A 16,545-nucleotide genomic window follows, 5' to 3' on the forward strand; every position below is an offset into this window, starting at 1 on the left:
CTAGCAGGATGAGGAAGATCAAGAAATGGACTATATTCCCTCTTTCATGTCTGGTCTTAAAATTTTAATTAATGGTGAAATCGTAATTGTACTTTAAAAGAAAAACAAAACAAATCCATAATGGAGTCAATAAAGGAAGTATCAGATACAAAGTTTAAAATAGTTATGATGAATGTATTCAGGAAATTAAAATATAAAATTGAGAATTTTAGCAGTTAAATTCAACTATTTTGAAAGAACTGTGAAATTTTACAACTGAAAACATGCAATCAAGGATATTAAGAACTCTCTGGATGGATTTTAAATTTTAGATCAAACATAGGAGTTCCATTTCTGTTACTGGCCACGTAATTTCTGTCATACCAACCTTTTCAGAGATAACAGCTCTAAACTCTAAACAAATTACAAAACCAACTACCTGCAGCCTGCAAGCACTGGAACATGACCAGAAGCAGGAGTCAACACTTTGAAGGAAGCACTCGTAGCTAGTTTCCCTTTTTTTTTTTTTTTTTTTTTTTTTTTAATGATACCTAGGTAGCTGAGTGGAAAAACACCACTCAGATCCCTTTGGAGTGGCTAAAATTTCAGTAGAAAGCCCGCTATCCTTCTGCTGTGAGAAGCCAGAGGACAGAATGTAGAGCAACTACAGCTCTAGTGAAGTGAGGAGGAATCCCAAGCAAGGGAGAACAAGAGTGGAGCCTCACATTCTGCTTTAACTTCCAGCTTTTTTGTTATTATCAGCATGTTTTCTAGAGCTTAAAAATCTCCAAAATGAATGTGTATTTTTCTCAGAGGAATGAAGACAACCTGTAGATTATATTGTGTTCCGTATTGGGCTAGGTCAAGAATACCTGATCAGAAATGAGTAGCACTGGAAGGCATAGATGTAGGCAGCCCTGTCTCTGGTGCCACTGGAGAAGAGAAAGACACATACCAGGAAATCAACCCAGGAGCAACCATCTCACAGGAGGTCCCCAGTGCCCTCCCCTAGCTTCCACATGCCAAGTACTCGGAATCTCCAACCCTACCTCACCCTCTCTTTGACTGCAAATTTTGGAGGCTTGCCTTCACAGCACTAAGAACCACAAGTGACTTGGTGTATGAGGACTCCCATCCAATCGCAGGAAAGAATGAACGATGCTGACATTCACTAAAACGAAGCTTACCTAGTTTAATATTACCAGTTGGGGCATAGAAAATGTATTATATATCACCATCTTTCCTCTCATAAATATATGAATGCTCCCACTTTTTTTATTTATGTGGTGAGAATAAAAACTTGTAATGCCAAATCATGGGCTGATAAGGAATAATGACTAATGCTGGCTCTATGCTGGACACAACTCTAAATGCTTCACACATTAACTCATTTCATGTTCACAACAGCCGTATAATGTAGGTGTTACCCTTAGGCTCGTTTTACACATGAAGGCTGAGAGATTAAATTATAATTTGCCGCTGAGTAGGTTGTCTTAATTCACACCTGGGGTCCAGAATCCATGCTCTTCATCATCATACATGCAGGTTCTCATGAGTGCACAAGATCTTTCACCAAAAATGTAAAATGCAAGAGTAAATTTTCATACCAACAGGCATTGAAAGAATATAGACACTATTTTTAATTTTTCACAATTTTGCAAATTAATCAATACCTGCATTTTGTATAATAGTATGCATTCTACAAGTTGTATGAGTCTCACTGTATTCAAATAAAGAAACATGGACTATTAATACTTTATAAGATCAAGAGTTATTTTAAACTGGCTGAATCTAAATACATTTTTAAAAATGTTTCCACGAGAAGATACATTAGGAGTGGCAAATTTTTAGATTGCCTACATTTTTATAATTGAACTTATTGGTAATTCAGGCACACCTATAAGACATAATTAAGTATGTATTAAAACATAATTTTGTCTCATTTATATGTGTAAATGTGTGGAATAAATCTTATATTCTCATGAATAATGTACATCTCACGGATTCATTTTGTACACCCTTTGGCCCAAAGAACTCTAAGGACAGAAGTGTTTGTAAACTATGATGTAATATACAGGGACTTGAAAGCATTCCACTAAAAGGTAGTTAGTTGGGCATGTGATAAAACATCAGGTTTGAGGCACAGAAGGTTTTTCATTAATGAAGTGATTCTTGGCTAAATCTGTAGAAAATATAGCACACAATTTAAGAGAACCAAAAGAACAGGAAGACTGTAAATCAAGGCATTTTTGTGCCTTTTTACAATTTAGATCTGTGTGAAAACTGGGGTAGTTTGGCAGCGATAAGCACCCATGTTGGAGATGAAAGATGATTCTGCCAGAGTGCGCTTTCTAAAACACAGCTCTGATTATGTCACTTTGGAGTCAAGTCTTTGCTGGTCTCCACCTCCTGCAGGATCTAGTCTTATTCCTGGTGTCCAAGGGCATTTCCCAGCTGATGCAGTCACCCTCCGTCACTCATTAGCTGTAAAACCTAGAGCTTGTCACTTGACCTTCGCAAGCCTCGGCTTCCTCACCCTAAATAGATTATAAATAGTGTCTGCCTCCCCTAGAGGTTCTGTCAGTCAGAGTCTAGTCAGGAAAACTGAAACCACTCTAGTATTTCAAAGAGCAGAAATTTAATACAACACATGGGTGAAACAGGTGACAGAAGGGCTGAGCAGTCAAACAAACAGGGGACGGTAAGGTAACCCAGAGGTTTGCAACACCAGAAAGCCACTACCATTCCTAGAAATAGAGGAACATAGCTCTGGTGAGCTATAGCTTATGGTGAGCCTACCTGGCAGGAGCTGGGCCAGCAGCGGGAGGAGGCTGCCAGGCAGGAGCTGGAACATGAAAAGAGATGCAGCTGCTGTGGAAGACCTCCCCAGAGGCTGAAGAAAAGGAAGAAACATTCTTACTTCTCCCCCTTCCTTCTTTCTAGTCTCCCACCAGTGTCTTCCTATGACCAAGCCCACTGGTAACAACAAAGTTTACAACAAAGCCTGGGAACTGTGATCTCCTGTGATACCAAGCAGGGGCAGGGGAGGGCAGGGGAGAAATGAACATCAGAGCAAAAAACAAGTCACCAGCAGTGTGGCTGGGAGAGCAAAATGCAGTTCCCCTTAAAGCCCCTGACCCAGTGCCACCTGTTTAGCTTATGTGTTGTATTGAATACTCATTAAAATAAAGTTATTATGAAAATTATTAGTGTGGATTTTCTAGCTTCATTTCCCACTCTTCATCCTGAATTCTCTTCTCCAGTCAAATAGAACTAGGAATCTTTTCCCAGTTGCAGCAGGCCTCCATGCTTTTGCACATGCTGTTGACTCTGTCGATGAGGCACTTCCTCCTCCTTCCTCCACCAGTTGACTCCCAGAGGATATGAGGAAGGGTTGGAGCTACCCAGGACCCCAAGCCTGGTCACAGGCAAAGGGGCACAGCATGAGCCTGCAGGTACGGCCTGTGAATGCTGTAGTTGAGGACCTTGGTTGAACACCACATGGCACCAAATGCATCATCATTTCCAAGCCAGAAATAAAAAGATGTTTAATTGGACTTACAGTTCCACATGGCTGGGAAGCCTCAGAATCACAGAAGGAAGCAAAAGGCACTTTTTACATGGTGGAAGCAAGAGAAAAATGAGGAAGATGCAAAAGTGGAAACCCCTGATAAAACCATCAGATCTCATGAGACTTATTCACTACCACGAGAATAGTATGGGGGAAACTGCCCCATGATTCAGATTATCTCCCACCAAGTCCCACCCACAATATGTAGGAATCATGGGAGTATAATTCAAGATGAGATTTATGTAGGAACACAGAGCCAAACCATATCATTCCACCCCTGGCCCCTCCAAATCTCATGTCCTCACAATTCAGAATCAATTATGCCTTCCCAACATAGTCTTAACTCATTTTAGCATTAACACAAAAGTCCACAGTCCAAAGTCTATCTGTAACAAGACAAGTCCTTTCCACCGATGAGCCTGTAAAATGAGCTGGTTACTTCCTACATACAATGGGGTTACAGGTATTGAGTAAATACAGCCATTACAAATGGGAAAAATTGGCCAAAACAAAGGAGGTACAGGTCCCATGAAAGTCTTAAATCCAGCAAGACAGTCAAATATTAAAGCTCCAAAATGATCTCCTTTGATGCCGTATGTCACATCTGGGTTACAAAGATGCAAGAGATGGGTTCCCACAGGTACTACCTTGTGGCTCTGCAGGGTAGAGGCTCCCTCCTGGCTGCTCTCATGGGCTGGCATTGAGTATCTGCAGCTTTTTCAGGTAAACAGGTCAAGTTGTCAGTAGATCTACCATTCTGAGGTCTGGAGGACAGGGACCTTCTTCTTACAGTTCCATTAGGTGGTGCGTCAGTAGGGACTCTGTGCGGGGGTCCCAACTCCACATTTCCTTTCTGTACTGCCCTAGCAGAGGCTCTCCATGATGGCCCCCTACCCCCGCAGCAAACTTATGCCTGGACATCTTGGCATGTCCATACGTCTTCTGAAACCTGGGCAAAGGTTCCCAAACCCAATTCTTGACTACTATGCACTCACAGGCTAAACACCACATGGAAGCTGCCAAGGCTTAGGGCTTATACCCTCTGAAGCCATGCCTCAAGCTCTATGTTGGCCCATTTTGGCCATGGCTAGAGTGGCTGGGATGCAGAGCACAAGTCCCTAGACTGCACACAGCAGAGGGACTCTGGGCCTGACACAGGAAACTATTTTTTTCTCCTAGGCCTCCAGACCTGTGAGAAGAGGGGCTGCCACAAAGGTCTCTGACATGCCCTGGAGACATTTTCCCCATTGTCTTGGGAATTAACATTTGGCACCTTGTTACTTAACGCAAATTTCTGCAGCCATTTTGAATTTCTCCTCTGAAATGAGATATTCTTTTCTTCTTTTTTTTTTTTTTTTTTTTTTTTTTGAGACAGAGCTGGAGTGCAGTGGTGCAATCTTGACTCACTGCAACCTCCACCTCCTGGATTCAAGCAATTCTCCTGCCTCAGCCTCCCAAGTAGCTGGGACCACAGGCATGTACCACTATACCCAGCTAATTTTTGTTTTTTTTTTTAGTAGAGACAGGGTTTCATCATGTTGGCCAGGATGGTCTCCATCTCCTAACCTCCTGATCCACCTGCCTCAGACTCCCAAAGTGCTGGAATTACAGGCATGAGCCACCACACCCAACCTGGGATTTTCTTTTCTATCACATTGTCAGGCTGCTGATTTCCCAAACTTGTATGCTTTTTTTCCCTCTTAAACTGAATACTTTTAACAGCACCCAAGTCATCTCCTGAATACTTTGCTGTTTGGAAATTTCTTCCACCTGATACCCTATATCATCTCTCTCAAGTTCAAAGTTCCAAAAATCTGTAGGGCAGGAGAAAATGCCACCAGTCTCTTTGCTAAAACATCACAAGAGTCACCCTTACTCCAATTCCCAACAAGTTCCTCATCTCCGTTGAGACCACCTCAGCCTAGACCTTATTGTCCGTATTATTATCAGCATTTTGGTCAAAGCCATTCAACGAGTCTCTAGGGAGTTCCCAACCCTCCTGCTTTTTCTTTTCTTCATCTGAGCTCTCCAAATTGTTCCAACCTCTGTCTGTTACCCAGTTCCAAAGTTACTTCCACATTTTTAGGTATATTTTCAGCAAAGCCCCACTCCCGATACCAATTTCCTGTATTAGTCCATTTTCATGCTGCTAATAAAGACCTACCCAAGACTGAGAAGAAAAAGAGGTTTAATGGACTTACAGTTCCACATGGCTGGGGAGGCCTCACATTCATGGCAGAGGTTAGGAGGAGTAAGTCATGTCTTACATGGATGGCAACAGGCAAAAAAAGAGCTTGTGCAGGGAAACTCCCTTTTATAATCCCGTCAGATCTCATGAGACTTATTTGCTATCACGAGAACAGCATGGGAAAGACTTGCCCCCATGATTCAATTACCTCCCACCGAGTCCCTTCCACAACATGAGAATTCACAAAGAGATTTGGGTGGGGACACAGTCAAACCATATCAGTCCCCAACCCAATCAATTATCTATTGGTACCTTCAATAAGCATATTGCTTTATCTCCTCTCTTTCCTTCCTTTTTTTCTTGCTTCTTTCTTTCTTTTTTTCAACACATGTATACTAAATGCCAACTATAGACCAGGCACTATTGCAGGCAGAGTGATCCAATGGTGAATTAGACAGACACTCATGGGGATTCCTTTCTAGTAAAAAGGTACAAAGTTAAAACAGCCATTTAAAAAATTACACTAACTGCTATGATAGGATAAGGATCTAATAGAATACCTAACTTAATTTCTAGTGGGTTAGGTAAAGTTTTGTTGGAGAGAGGACATTCAGGATTAACCTTGAAGGAAGACGGAAAGTAAGAGTCATCCAGACAGCTACCATGTGAGATATTCTTGGGTTTCTTCTTTTCTTTTTCAGTCTTACTTCAAAGATATTAATTGCTAGGGCATCTGTTGCCCACTAAGTCAGATAAGATACCTCAGTCTGGCCTTCGCTGCCAGTGGCCACTATCAACAGCACCTCAAAACCCAACTCATTTCTTAAATTATCTTCAAAAGGATGACACTAAGATTGTAAATGGGTTTTTTAAAAATTGCATTCACAGAAAGGTACAGAAATAAAACAATAGAATACAAATTTTGTATAAGGGAAACAAATATGTATAGTTCAATGAATGATTGCAATTCCTATTATGTTGGAATTGCAAGAGTTTAAGGGGCCTTTCCCTGCTTCATTAAACAGGACTCTCAATAGTTACAAACTGATAAAGCAAAATGAAATTCTAAGTTCAGGATCTCCTTCTGCTCACATGTGATAAGAAAGTTACCTAACAGTTCAAAAGTTTCCATGTGCCAATGAAAAGTAAGTGTTGGTGCAGTCTGGCAAGCCCATTGTAGCTGTCTCAACAGGGCTGGTGGTGACCCTATGGCTTGAAACCACAAGGTAGATTTTTCTTACTGGGAACTGATTAAGATCACAACCAGACTTCAAGGGGGCACCCAGCACTCGGCACACCATGGAAGACTATAGGTTCCTTACTAAGCAGGAAGTAGAAATCTAGAATTCACCAGAGGCCAAGTTCAGCCACAGCTTCCAGTAGAGTGAGCAGTAGCCAAAAATATAAGACATTACCTTGACATAGACCAGCAAAGACAAAAGGAAGACCCACAAGCACTGTAGGGACACAGGGCCCACTGCCCCTCCTTAGCACAAGGGACTGGCAAGTGCTCAATACACCTTAGGGAGGAGAAGAGAAATGGAGGAGAAATCCGAAAGGTTGGTAATTTAAAAAGAAAAAAAAAAAGACTTTAATTCAATTGAACTAAGTTGACTAAATAGGACAAATTTGGGTGGCTTTCTCCTAGTATTCAATTCTTTTTTATAAATAATGATCTTGCTTTATAGATTGCTTGAAATTTGCTTCTCACTTAATTAAGATCATATTCTAGAGATGTTCCTAAGTCAGTACACATAGATCTAAATCATTCTTTTAACCTACCATATGCTATTTCATTCACTATAACAACTTATTTAACTAGCACTCTAAGGAAAGAGTTCAGTTGTATCAGTTGTTTATCCTAAAACAAACACTGCAGTAATTCTCACCCTTGTGAACTGCTGCTCCTGCATCAAACTCAAGTGCTTACTTCTCTTCCCAGCTACCATCTCAGGTCCTCATTGAGATCAAGGCTGTCTACTAGAGCTGGCCTAGCAGGGAACACAATTTAAACTCAGGTTTTGACTCCCTGCTGCTACTAGAAGTTGAAAGTCAACATCACCAGGTAAGTCCAGTAGCTTGATTATCATCATCAATCATCATCATCACCATCATAGTACTCACTCTAGGCCAGGCATGGAATTATATCGTGATCTATGTTTTATCATTTATCAGTTGAGAAATACCTGGCTCGCTCAGAGTTATTGAGCATGGTTAACTAATTATATGCTAAGAGTCCTGGCAATCCTTGTCCCAAAATAACTTTCCTAACTATCTGTTACCCAGCATTTTTTAGGCTATGCCTCCCACAAGGCACAAAAAACAACCATCATCCTATACTGATATTGCTCAGCCAGTTGCTTGGGGCCCTCCAGATTAACCAAAGGTCTAGATTAAATCAATCTCTTCTGCTAGGATGGGTCTGGACACAACTTCAGGGTCTTAACTTTGGGGACACAAACCAGGCTTACTAAAATGCCTAGTATGTCCCAGATTGGCTGCTCACAGGTCTATATCATGCCACAAACATGGGGTACTATAACGTTTCTAAACGAAATAATTGACAAGATTTTAAAATAATTTATCAATTAATTACTGGAGGGCCTTAAACTAAAATAATCAAATATGCTCATAACTTAGAAATTATTGTGATAATTATTAATTGCTTTATATTAACATAAATTATGGATCATTTCAGATAATTTGCATGTGTAGATTTTTTTTCTTCCTTTGTGCATATTAATTTTCTATCTCAGCTATGTTAATGCTTTTATTTAAATTATTTTTTTGTTCTTTTAGTTTAAAAGAACATATATATAAAAGTAGTTTTACAACTTATTCATTGTAGTAGTTACCATTTCAAGGTGCCAATTTCTATTTTAGTTGTGCTAACAACAGCTGTAAAGATAACTTACTAAATATCTGGCTTACCATATTCAAATTTGTTACTTGCTCATGGGAGGAGCATGGGAGTAAAGTGGTTCTACTCCACGCAGTCATTCAGGGTCCAAGACTTTTGTAGGTTCTGCCATCTGTGTCTCAAGGTCATCCAGGAAATAGATGCCTAGTAGAAGGGAGAGAATGGAGGTTTCAGAGGCTTTCTGAATCAGGCCTGAAAGTAGAGTACATTAAGTATTTCTCATTCCACAGGCAAGAATTCAGTCACTGGCTATATCTAGCTCAAGGAATATTGAGAAATGTGGTTTACCTTTAGGCTCAGGCAGAAAAAGAAATTGTTTAGTAAACAGCTAGCCAATTTGTGTCTTGCCTTTTCACCTAATAATGCCACTCCCGGACTTTCTCCTCAATAACAAATCCAAAATATAAAATGTTTTACGTATACAAAGATGTCTTATAATAGTGAAAAAAAACTGGAAGCATCCTATGTAAAAATAATTACATTAAATTAAATACTGATGCAGTCATCTGACAGACTGAATTTAATGCAGTCATTTTTAAAGTTTTATTGAGCCTATGCAGAGACATTGGGAAACACTTACACTATAAAGATATGTGAAATAAAAGCTGAGTCCAAAACTGTATATGACTGATTATGACTATATTCAAATGTTCACAGTAAAATAAAAGATTGTAGAAAAAGTACAAATAATTTTAAAAGTTATATAATGATGATCATTTAGTGCATGCCTGAGATAAACTAGGTGAAATACTAACAACTTTAGATATATTATCTCTAATGCTTACCACCCTGGTACCCTGCAAGATAGATGCTACCTGTAGCAGGCATAGTTAGTTGCTAATAGATCTCATGGAGAAGATAGGCCCCAACCTCATCCCCACACTAAATCAGTGGTTGATGGGGGTGGCCCAGTGGAACAGATGTAACCTAGTTCTGACCAATGAGACATAATAAGTCTGCCAGAGCACTTTCGTGAACGAGTTTCTTCCCACACAAAAGACAGAGCCTCCTTGTAAGGAGAGAATCCTATTGCCTCTACTCCTTGCCTTTCTGCTTTGGCTATAACTATGTAAGGCATTAGTTTGAAGCTAAGGTGATCATCTTGGGACCATGATTTGACTAGCCTAACAATGAGAAACCAATATTCTCAGGATGACAAAGGAAAACACACACATACATACACAAAGAGCCTAAATCCAGGATGACAATATTGAGCTGTTCCATCAGTACCACAGTAATTTGCGTGTTTTTTTTTGTTGTTGGTTTGTTTTTGTTTTTGTTTTTGTTTTTGTTTTTTTAAAGACAGGGTCTCTCTATCTCCCAGGCTGGAGAGCATTGGTGTGATCTTGGATCACCACAATCTCTGCTTTCTGAGTTCAAGTAATCTACCCTCCTCAGCCTCAAAAGTAGCTGGGACTACAGACACATGCCATCACACCTAGCTAATTTTTTTTTTTAGTAGAGATAGTTTTGCCATGTTGGCCAGACTGGTCTCAAACTCCTGGCCTCAAGCAATCAACCTGCCTCAGCCTCTCAAAGTGCCAGGATTACAGGCATGAGCCACCCTACAATATTTTTTTAAGTGATATAATTTAATGCCTTTACAGTTTAAGCCGCATGTAATTGGGTATTCTCAGCTGAAGATATTCCCAAATGATACATTATCCCTTTCTTATAGGCCTCACAACCAATAGCGTAGAAAACAGAACTGGGATACAAACCCATGTGCTCTGGCTCCAAGGCCCAAAACTCTCTATGACAATTCAGTGAAATAAGGCCTCCCTACTTCCCTACCCTCTGCATATGCAGTATTAATTCCTTCACCAAGGAAAAAGAATCTGCACTTTTCCTACAAGTCATTTCCCATACAACACACACAGTTTCAGCAGCCATTCTCAAGAAAATCCATTTCCCTTTCATTTCTTGTTATTCTTGGATACTTAACAACTTCCCTCACTAATTTTTTGGAAGATATCTTCTACTGCAGGTATCCAAAATGTCTATAAATAGTATTTCTTCTTGGCATGTCCCTTGATACATCCCTTGTGTTTGTATCAAAGGATATGTTCCCTAAAACATATCTTTTTCTGTCCTTGTTTCTGACTGGGATAAAAATTACTTGGTCTTGGCAGGCTGGAAAATATGTATTTGAACCTTCACTTTATTCAATGCATTATATCACTCTGTCCTTTGATTTTGAAACTACACTTTCTCCCATGCAGTTCTAAATTTTCCACTGGACATCGCCTAGCTGTTTTCTGTTAGCTGTTTCCTTTAAAAAGGAAACAGTCTGATACAAATTGAAAATGTTAACAAGAAGAGCATAACTGAAACACTACTGCATTACTAAAGTCACCTGGAGACACATTCCTATCAAATGCGTCTTTTTAACATACGCTTTACTTTTTCCACTTATAGCTACATAAAATGAACCCCCTCTCTCTGGCACAAGTCTCTTTTGTCCCAATTCAATTTCTACTCTCTATTAACTAAGTCAGAACACTCTGTAGAGACGACACTATCTTACTTCTCTGGACAAAGGATACTGCTGATTAAATGCAAGGTCTTGACCTAAGGAGATCCTTGGGAGGGTCCCATCTGTGACGATCTTCTGATTAGGAATTGTGTCTGGCATTTTGCAGTTCTGCCATCCAATGCAATGTGCTGAGCTTCTACACATCTCCTGCCACCACCTATTGCAGCAGAAAAGCCACAGCAAAGGTCAGTTTCCCAGATACAAAAATAAGTCCCACTCCTGTGAAGGGCAATCAAGCTTCCACAACGAAACGGTCTGCAAAAGGGAGGCCTTAGGAATTCGCTTTCTCTTTCCTCTGAAACTTGAGCTTGACGCATCCCTCAAGCTCAAGTTTAAAATTGTAAAGACGAAAAACACAATTTAAATTTTTACGCTTATTTACCGGTCAGTAAAACCTAATCACAGAATGAGAAAGAAAAACAAGGATTAAAATAAAGCAGTTTGAAAAGCGTCAAAGAGAAGAAATCCAAACTAAGAATCTGGACACTCAGCTTTGGGTTTCTGCTGTATCACTAACCAATTATGTGTCCTTGGGGAATATAGTTAAACTTTCTGACTAGTCTCAGTTTCTTACATAAAATGATGATGATAATGATGATATAGTTGTACCCCACTTCATAGTTACATACTTTGATACAACCACCCATGAGGCAATTTTTATTATTGCTGTCTCTAAAAGCCTAAACCTTTTCCTCTGTCTTGTCACTTTTCCACAAATTTATCACTTTTTGTTAAAATAGTATGTAATCCCTGGGGTCTGTCTAACCACTTCTTTGAGTTATTTATTAGTGAGTTTCTCCCATGTGTTTGTACACTACACACATAAATAAACTCTGTTTTTTCCTACTAATCTGTCTTTTGTCAGTTTATTTTGCAGGGCCCCAATTACTGAACCTGGTAGCTTAAAGGAGAAAGGCTTTTTCCTCCCTTGCAACAAACAAATGTAAATAATTTTGTGACAACAAAATATTTGCCCAAATTTTCCTCTATACATGTATATTACCTAACGTAATTTACTTTGTGAAAATAGATTGCATAAGTTATTCTAATTATCACAATACTGATCAGAAGATGGTGTAAGTCATTCTTTTTTTTTTTTTTTTTTTTTTTTTTTCAGAAGACAGATTCTTGCTCTTTCACCCAGGCTGGAGTGCAGTGGCACGATCTTGGCTCACTGCAACCTCCATCTTTTGAGTTCAAGTATTTCTCCTGGCTCAGCCTCCCGAGTAGCTGGGACCACAGGCATATGCTGCCACAGCCAGTTGATTTTTCGTATTTTAGTAGAGATGGGGTTTTATCGTGTTTCTCAGGCTGCTCTCGAACTCCTGAGTTCAGGGAACCTGCCCACCTCAGACTCTCAAAGTGCTAGGATAATGTGTAAGTATTCTTATTACCAGAATGCCATAAATAAGAAAAGGAATAAAGTATTAATATTAAAATGTCAAATACAATATTTGCTATAATTGGGCTTAGCAATTCAATGTAAAAATCTGTTTCACTTTTTAGTTTTTATTTTATTTTTATTATTTTGAGATGGAGTCACATCTGTCACCCAGACTAGCGTTCAGTGGCGCGATCTCAGCTCACTGCAACCTCCACCTCCCAGATTCAAGCAATTATCCTGCCTCAGCCTCCTAAGTAGCTGGAATTATAGGCATGTGCCACCACAACCAGCTAATTTTTTTGTATTTTTAGTAGCTACAGGGTTTCACCATGTTGGCTAGGCTGGTCGTGAACTCTTGACCCAAGTGTTCTGCCTGCCTCGGCCTCCCAAAGTGCTAGGATTATAGACATGAGCCACCGTGCCTGGTCCTATTTTACATTTTCAATTTAGTAATGTACAATTTAGTTTTTTCAAATTTTCATTAGCAGACTTAATAAATAGCAACTTCTTGATTTTTGTCCACACATAACACAAATATTTCTCTGGGAGAAATGACCTAACACATTTTCTACAGAAGCAGAAATGAGAAAAGAAACCATTCTTGACCCTCCCCTTCTCTTCTCCCTGAAAAAAAAAAAGAAAGAAAGAAAGAAAGAAAGAAAGAAATTCTTATATAAAATCTAATAAGGCTGGGCACAGTGACTCATACTGGTAATCCCAGCATTTTGGGAGGCTGAGGTAGATGGAATACTTGAGCCCAGGAGTTTGAGATTACCCTGGGCAACTTGGTAAAACCCCATCTCTACAAAAAAAAATACAAAAATTAGCCAGGCATGGTGTCATGCGCCTGCAGTCCCAGCTACTTTGGGGGCTGAGGCTGGAGGATTGCATGAGCCTGCAAAGTGGAGGCTCCAGTGAGCCATGTTCATGCCACTGCACTCCACGCTGGGTGACAAAGTGACATGTGACCCTGTCTCAAAAAGGAAATAAAATTGTATCTAATGAGACACAAACATTTCCGAGTATTACCTGAAAAGATCTGACATTTAAGAATTCTTAGTCAAGTCTGATAAAAATCCTTCAAAACTTCTGTCTGACCATAGTTTCCTATTTTCCAGTTTTTTACTCCTTTATTCAGACCTTGTCACTTTCTACTTTGCACAAAGAGCTCCAATCTCACAGTCCCTCTGTCTTGGTCTAATTTATCAGTGGTTTCCTTCCATATTCAGCCACGATAGACCCAATATATCTTCAATTCAACTATACTCTTGATAGAATTTCAGATGCCTTTTTTTCACCCACAGATCAATCCAATTATCCATTGTATATGCTTCTACATGTAGCAGCAGGTTGATTGCTGCCAGAATAAATGAATTATTTCCTACTGCAGCCACTTAAATGCCACTCAGAAATGCCTTTTGCCTGCTCCAGGCAGCTCCCTCTCCTAATCACACTGTGAGTGTCAAAATAACCTCCCCACTCCTATTGCCCTCCCACACACTTTCTGAAAAAAGACACTTCTACTGCTTAGAGAAAATAGAGTCCATCTCTCAACTTCAAGGCCTCCAAGCCTACAGATCCACTTACACATTCTCCTAAATTTATGCTATTTTTCCTCTTGATGGGGGCCAATTCCCTTGTGAGTGCTCTGGATTCTTGTTTGCTGTTTCCTAAAGGACCTGGCTCCAGCAATCAGTCACCATTATTGTATCCCTCTCACCTCTTCAGCTTTTTTCTCTGTTAATTCCTTCCTCTGTATGTACACACATGTTCAAGACTGTCTCATCTAACAAAAAAATAATAAGCTAAAACAAAACATGCAACAAATACCCCCAACAAAATACTTGCTTAACCCAAGAAATTTAATTTTAGCTTTTGACTTGTCTCTCTCATTTGTCCTTCATACAAAACCTACTTATTTTAAATAATGCCTATTTATATCATCATAATAGAAATTAATTCATTTTTTTAATGAAAAAATAAGTGGTAGGAAAAAAATCACCCATAGGTAAATCACCAAGAAAAATAGCAGTTAATACTCTCCTACATTCATGTACAGTTTTTGGGTTGCTGTTATTAAAATAACTGTAATCATAACACAAGCAAATTCATGCATTTTAATTTTTTTTTTTTTGAGGTGGAGTTTCGCTCTTGTTACCCAGGCTGGAGTGCAATGGCGCGATCTCGGCTCACCGCAACTTCCGCCTCCTGGGTTCAGGCAATTCTCCTGCCTCAGCCTCCTGAGTAGCTGGGATTACAGGCACGAGCTACCATGCCCAGCTAATTTTTTTTGTATTTTTAGTAGAGACGGGGTTTCACCATGTTGACCAGGATGGTCTCGATCTCTCAACCTCGTGATCCACCCGCCTCGGCCTCCCAAAGTGCTGGGATTACAGGCTTGAGCCACCGCACCCGGCACATGTATTTTAATTTTTAAAAATAAAATTCACTTTTTAAAAAATAAAAGGTAGTAAGGACTCTGGCCACAATTAGTCAGTGAACTTCTCCTTCAATATACCTTCCTCTGCTCTAAACACAAAACAACTAAAAATCCAATATTAAAAAAAGAGAAAATTAAAAAGTCTTATCCAGTCAATCATAACTAATAAGGGATTCATGTCAGAATATATAAGGATCACCTAAAATTCAGCAACAACAACAACAAAAGCTTGATTTTAAAATGGGCAATTGACTTGAATAGGCATTTATCCTAAGAAGACATACAAATAGCCAAAACCACATGGAAAGTTGTTCAACATCACTAAACATTAGGGAAATCAAAATCAAAATCACAAGATATCATGTCATGTCCATTAGGATGACTGCTATTTATTTTTATTTCTATGTTATTAATACTATTTTTTGAGACAGGGTCTCACTCTGTTTCCCAGGCTGGAGTACACCAGTGTGACCTCCACCTCCTAGGCTCAAACAATCCTCCCACGTCAGCCTCCCAAGTAGCAGGGACTACAGGCATGCACCACCACACCTGGCTAATTTTTGTATTTTTTGTAGAGATAGGGTTTTACCATATTGCCCAGGCTGGCCTTGAACCCCTGAGCTCAAGCAATCTGCCCACCTCAGCCTCCCAAATTGCTGGGATTATAGGCATCAGCCGCCACACCTGGGTGGATGGCTACTATTTTTTAAAAAAAAAAAAGAAGAAGAAGAAGGTTGGGTGCCAAGATGGCCAACAGGAAGCAACACCAGAATGCAGCTCCCAACAAATGAGGCACAGAGGGCTAGAGGACTTCATGATTCCAAGTGAGGTGCCAGGTTCGTTGTGGTGGAACTGGTAGAATTCTGAAAATAGCTCAGGAAAGGCAAGTGGAGAAGCAGGGTGAGTGCAACCCAGGGAGGGAGAACTGAGACAGGGGAGGGAGTATCCCCACCTGGAAAGTGCAGCCAGCCTGGAGGGTCAGGGACTTCACCCCCTTGGTCGTCCAGTTTGGATCCTGTGGTTCCCTCATCCCTCCTGCAACCCACAGTCCACGAGAACCCAGCTGGAATGAGGGGCGCTGTGGGTTGTCGATGCAAATCTGAGTGATGGCTCCCACCTGGTGCCGCAAGTTGGCACAGACCTGGGCAGAAGCACGGACTAACTCTAGTGGGATGAAACTACCTGTCCCACAGAAAGAGGCAGAGTTGAAAGCAGAGAAACAGGGCATAAGGCCTGGCAGGCCCCACCTCCCACAAAACTCAAACTGAAGCCCACATGCTAGAGAGATTCCCAGCAAAAATAGCAGTTTGATCCCAACCGGGAAGATCGAGCTCGGGGAAGGAGAGACCCCATTGGGAAGGTGGGGCTAATCTAACTTGCCTAAACAAACTCCAGGGGAAGACCACCCACCCAGCATCCTGACTGAATCTGAGGCAGCCAAGCAGTGCCTCTACAGGCCAAAAAAGATATAGCTCCAACCTCAACAAAAACATACACTCAGAGATCCCTTTCCATATCACCAACTTC

Source organism: Saimiri boliviensis, chromosome 2 (genome assembly GCF_048565385.1).
Source record: "Saimiri boliviensis isolate mSaiBol1 chromosome 2, mSaiBol1.pri, whole genome shotgun sequence".
In the NCBI taxonomy this organism is placed as follows: domain Eukaryota; kingdom Metazoa; phylum Chordata; class Mammalia; order Primates; family Cebidae; genus Saimiri; species Saimiri boliviensis.